This window comes from Bufo gargarizans, chromosome 2, assembly GCF_014858855.1.
Source record: "Bufo gargarizans isolate SCDJY-AF-19 chromosome 2, ASM1485885v1, whole genome shotgun sequence".
NCBI lineage: Eukaryota > Metazoa > Chordata > Amphibia > Anura > Bufonidae > Bufo > Bufo gargarizans.
In genome coordinates, this window is record NC_058081.1 from 656,394,914 (window position 1) to 656,401,316 (window position 6,403).

The window sequence follows — 6,403 nt, forward strand, 5'->3', positions numbered from 1 at the left end:
TGAGGAGAGATCACTATGGCATCGCTCGTCCCCATATCATTATTAGACAGCACGATCTGCCGCCTGCAAACAATATTTTTTAAGCATGCTTAAAAATCACAATTGCCAGATGAACTGCAAGATGATCCCTAACGAACGTTCATAGGAACGCTCTTTAGCGATCATCTGCCGAAAAATTGTCAGGTGTAATACAGCCTTCAGCCCGGGACAGCGGTGATCTTGACTGCAGCAGTGTAGCCATTGAAATCAATGGGTCACTGTGACCCAAGAATTTAATTTACAGATTTTTTACAATTCCGGGGTTGTGGTGAGTTTTGCTGCAATCCATTCAGTTCAGTGGCTGCACTGCTACACAGCAATCTGTGGTCGCATGATGATGGATGTTGCAGCCAAGATCACCATGTAGCCCCAGGCTTTGACCCCCCACATCGCTGGACCTGCAGAAGGAAGCACACCTACCTGCTCCTCACCACTCCTTCCCCATCATGTTCTGGTCCTGCTCGTCAGAATCCGGTGACTGGCTGCAGCAGTGACATGTCCCCCATGTGTGATTTCAGTGGGTCAATTGTTGCATGAGGGACGTCACCGCTGCGACCAGTCATTGGCTGTAGCATCACACGTGACTCCCATCAAACCGGATGTTGACGAGAGGGCCTGAAGAAGCTGAAACTCAGAGGCAGGGAGCAGATAAGTATGCTTCCCTCCACAGGTTTGGCAACGTAGGGGAACACTGACCAAATGGCCCACCGAAGGTGGACAGCCCCTTTGAATGGCTATTCCTCATCATCTGCAGGGACTTTTTTGTTGGTGTGGTCCTAAACTATAGTAGTATGGGTGACTTCACTATATCCCGCTCTCCTTAAAGGGGTTATGGAATGACTGATGTAAAAAATAATAATCAGACATCATATAGAAGATGACAATGTCTTTTGAACAAAACGAGAACCAGCCCTGTACCTCACATGGATCCAGAGATCTCCACGTTCACTGCTCCAATTGCTCTGCTAGATTGTCTTCAGATTGGCAGCTAAGGGTGTGTGTCCTTTCTGCTGCTCTTTCCCTGTAAAGCCTCATTCACACGGACAGCACACGTCCTATTCATTTTAATGTGTGTATTCACACATCAGTGTTTTAGCATGGTCCGTGGGTCCTTTGTTTTAGCACGGATGCATGTTTTATTTTGTCTGTGTGCACGGATCCATCATGCCCATTATAGTCTATGGGTCCGTGAAAACCACGGATGCCTTCTGTGTTGCATCCGTGTTTCACGGATCATTAAACAGAGATTCTTTGAAAACAATTTTTCAGCTGTTTACTGGCAGTGAAACACGGATGCAACATGAACAGCAAAAAACGGACACACGGACCCAACACAGATCCTTCATAGACAGATTCACGGATGCATCACCGACCACCTACTCACGGATTTAAGCACGGACATGTGAATGAGGCTTAACTGCCATAGCGTCTAACAGAAAATATGGCTGGTAACAGTTGAAGCACGTGCGACCACTTCATTGAGATGTACAAGAAATAAGGAAAAGAACAAACAGCAGATGGCGCTATACAGATACATTTTATTGAATTGCTCACTGGCTATACAAAATCTTTAGTCACAGATAATTACAAAAGTATTCAGATCCAGGGGCTGGCTAAAAAAAAGGTAGAATATGCTTTGTGAGACAAAACCTCCTCCTGTCACCATGACCAGGAGGAGCTGAGCAGATTTATATATAGTTTTGTGGGGAAAGATTCAGTAAAACCTGTGATTTATACATTTTCATCTTTGCTCTTTCTGAGCTAGGTTGTACAAGTGACTGACAGCTACAGTATCTCTGTATACACCCTTACAGTGCTCTCAGTCACTAGCGCCGATGTACAATGGCCATCAGGTGAAACGCGTAAGATAAGTGAGGGACACTGGGATGGGTGATGAGGCTGTGATAATGTTTTCATGATTTGATGAGGAGCTGTATGAGTTCTTGGGTTTTCCTTGGCACTATTGTTATGCACTTTATTTGGCTAGTTGCCATTATGTGGAAACCTTTTTTGTGTTATTCCCATTTTAGAGTAATGATGGGATGATGAATTTGTATATACTTTGATGTAAACTACACTTGGTATTTGCTGTTACTCCCATGTATACCACTAACTATTGTCCCTCTGTCATGGTCTTACCTTCTTGCTGTTCTCCTTCGTTTGACATGTGCTGGCGGCCATCTTGGTTTCTGGGTTTCTTGTAGCCTCCCACCCTGCGGCTTCTCCTTCCCACTGGGAGGAGCTGGATGCCTAGCTCATATATATAGGAGGTCTGTGGCTTCAGTTCCTTGCTTGGTCCTCCTGTGTTCACATGCTTCTAAGACTGCTGCTGCTTCTGGTTCCTGATCCTGGCTTCGTCTGACTACCCTGCTGGTTCCTGATCCAGGCTTCGTCTGACTACCCTGCTGGTTCCTGATCCAGGCTTCGTCTGACTACCCTGCTGGTTCCTGATCCAGGCTTCGTCTGACTACCCTTCTGGTTCCTGACCTCTGGCTTCGCAAGACCCTGCTTCGGTTTAGCCATCCGTTTGGACTTCTGCCATACAGCTTGATTTTCAATAAAGCCTTCTTATTTCCACTTATCTCTTGTTGTACGTCTGGTTCATGGTTCCATGACATTAGGACCAAGCCATGAATTCTGACGGTACAGGGCCATCCTCGCTACCTACGCTGGTTGCCAGACTTGATCAGCAGGATCACCTGTTAGGTCGGTTCGCTGTGGCGTTGCAAACCCTGCTTGAACGCACGGCTCATTTAGCTTCCGTTGCCGATGGGTCGGTTGTCGCTCCTGGGCCCGCTCCTACTGCCGCTCCGGTTGTTGCGCCAGAGTCTACCCCGACACCTGTTGCTGCGCCTGCGGTGTTTCGGGGTATGACCGGTTCTGCCCCCCTTCCACAGCGCTTTGGGGGAGAGCCAACTCAGTGCTGAGGTTTCCTTAACCAGGTGGGCATTTATTTCGAGTTGCTGCCACATGCCTTTCCTACTGAGAGATCAAAGGTGGGCTTCTTGATCTCGCTGCTCTCGGACAAGGCCTTGGCCTGGGCCAGCCCTTTATGGGAGAACAACAATCCGGTGGTTGCCGAGTTTTCCGGTTTTGTTGCTTCTCTTCGGAAGGTATTCGATGTGCTGGCTCGTGCTGCCTCTGCTGCGAAGCTCCTTATGTCCATCAGACAGGGTTCACGATCCGTAGCTGAATACGCCATTGAGTTTCGTACCCTGGCAGCAGAGGTGGGCTGGAATAATGAGGCTCTGGTCGCTGCTTTCTCTCATGGTCTCTCGGATGCCTTGAAGGATGAGGTTGCAGCTAAGGACCTACCAGTGGAGCTCGAGTCTCTTATTTCTTTCCTGATTTTGATTGACACCAGACTCAGGGAGAGACCTTCCTTTAAGGAGAGCCTGCGGAGGTCTTCTAACAGATTGGCGCCTACGTTTGCTGTCCCACCCGTGCCTCCCTCTTCTCCCACGCCTCCTGGGGATGACTTGTCTGGGGGTGAACCCATGCAGCTGGGGTTTGCTCGCCTGTCCGAGGGGGAGAGGGTACTCCGGAGACGCGAGGGCCGATGCATGTACTGTGGTCTCGGTGGGCATTTTCGGTTGGCATGCCCGAACCGTCCGGGAAACGCTCGCACCTGAGATCCTGTCGGGGGCAGATCTTGGGTGGAGTCTCCTCGTCCCCGGTTTCCCGTGTTGACAAACCACTGATTACTGTTGTCCTCTCCTGGGTCGGGGGCTCGGTGACGACCCAGGCGTTGGTGGACTCTGGTGCTGGTGGTTTGTTCATTGATAGTGTGTTCGCTGCCGCCAATTCCATTCCTCTGCAGCCTCGAGGTTCCCCACTGGCTCTTGAGGCGATAGACGGCAGACCCCTTCTGCCGCCACACGTGACTCAGGAGACCCTTCCAGTGGGGATGGCCATTGGTGCCGTTCACAGAGAGTCGGTCTGTCTCCAGGTTATTTCGTCTTCACACTACTCGGTGGTCTTGGGGTACCCCTGGCTCCAGAAGCGTAATCCGACTTTCGATTGGAGATCGGCCGAGATCCTCTCGTGGTCACCGCAGTGTGGGGCTAGTTGCATCCATGGGCCTGTCAAGTTGCTGTGTACTTCCTCGGACTCTCTGTTGCCTCCTGAATACGAGGAGTACCGGGATGTATTCGATAAGGTGCGTGCGGTTGCCCTACCTCCGCACCGCCCATACGATTGTGCCATAGAGTTACAATCTGGTGCCGTTCCTCCTCGTGGCAAAGTCTATCCACTGTCGGTAGCGGAGAATGAGGCCATGGAGGAGTACGTGAGGGAGGCGCTTTCACGCGGACACATTCGCAAATCCTCGTCCCCGGCAGGGGCTGGATTTTTATTTGTGAAAAAGAAGGGCGGTGAGTTGAGGCCTTGCATCGATTACAGGGGTCTCAATCGCATCACGATCAAGAACGCTTACCCGATACCCTTGATTTCCGAGCTGTTCGATCGCCTCAAAGGGGACACGGTCTTTACCAAACTCGACCTGAGGGCGGCATATAACCTGGTAAGGATCAAGGCGGGCGATGAGTGGAAGACCGCGTTTAACACCAGGACCGGTCATTATGAATCCTTGGTTATGCCCTTTGGGTTGTGCAATGCGCCCGCAGTCTTCCAGGAATTCATCAACGATGTTTTCCGTGACCTGTTGCAGCAGTGTGTGGTGGTCTATTTGGATGACATCTTGGTATATTCTGAATCCATGGAGGCCCACATTCTGGATGTCAGACGAGTGTTGCAACGGTTACGAGAGAACAAGCTGTTCGGTAAGCTTGAGAAATGCGAATTTCACCGATCCCAGGTAACCTTCTTAGGTTACATCATTTCCGCTGAGGGGTTCTCCATGGATCCTGAGAAGGTTTCGGCTGTCTTACAGTGGCCCCAGCCCAGTGGTCTTCGTGCCCTGCAGCGCTTTTTGGGCTTCGCCAATTATTATCGGAAGTTCATCAGGGACTTTTCCATGCTAGCCAAGCCTCTCACGGATCTGACCAGGAAGGGCAGTAATCCCCAGGTCTGGCCGCTCGAGGCCATCCGAGCTTTTGAGGCTCTAAAGTCCGCCTTTGTGTCGGCTCCGATTCTGTCGCATCCCAACCCTGGGTTGCCTTTTGTCCTCGAGGTGGACGCGTCTGAGACGGGAGTAGGCGCCCTTCTGTCTCAGCGTAGAACACCAGAGGGTCCTCTGCTTCCTTGTGGGTTTTACTCCCGGAAACTGTCTTCCGCGGAGTGCAACTATCAGATTGGTGACAGGGAGTTATTGGCCATCGTGCAGGCCCTTAAAGAATGGAGGCACTTGCTCGAGGGCTCGGTGGTTCCGGTTCTCATCCTGACGGACCACAAGAATCTGACCTACCTCTCTGAGGCCAAGAGATTGACACCACGTCAGGCCAGATGGGCTCTGTTCTTGTCACGTTTTAATTACGTGGTCTCCTACCTACCCGGTTCCAAGAACATCAGAGCGGATGCCTTATCACGGCAGTACTCCGAGCTGTCCGGGGAGGAGTCGATTCCGACTTCGGTCATACCTCCGAATCAGATCCTGGCCGCTATTCGCACCAGCCTGACCTCTCCCCTGGGTGAGCAGATTTTGGCGGCTCAATCTGGTGCTCCCTCTGGGAGACCCAACGGCAGATGTTTTGTGCCTGAGGAGTTGCGCACTCGGTTGTTGCGAACCTACCATAACTCCAAGGCCGCGGGGCATCCTGGAAAGAATCAGCTGTCCTGGGCTGTTTCACGTCTGTTCTGGTGGCTTTCTCTACGTTCCGACATCGCCGCATATGTAGCGGCATGCTCCGTTTGTGCCCAGAGTAAGTCCCCTCGGCACCTTCCGTTGGGCCTTTTGCAACCCATAGCCACCGGGGAGCGTCCATGGTCACACCTGGGGATGGATTTCATTGTGGACCTCCCTGCATCCCGAGGCCATACGGTCATTCTCATGATTGTGGATCGGTTTTCCAAAATGTGCCACTGTGTTCCTCTCAAGAAGTTACCCTCTGCACAAGAGTTGGCCTCGATTTTTGCCAGGGAGGTCTTCCGGTTGCACGGTTTGCCCAAGGAGATTGTGTCGGATCGGGGGAGTCAGTTTGTGTCCAGGTTCTGGCGCGCCTTTTGCTCCCAGTTGGGGATTCATCTCTCTTTCTCCTCGGCCTACCACCCTCAGTCCAATGGGGCCGCAGAACGATCCAATCAGGCCTTGGAGCAATTCCTTCGTTGCTATGTCTCCGATCACCAAGACAATTGGGTTGACCTCCTGCCTTGGGCTGAGTTTGCCAGGAACACGGCGGTGAACTCTTCCTCTGGGACGTCTCCCTTCATGGCCAATTATGGGTTCCAACCTGCCGTGTTACCGGAG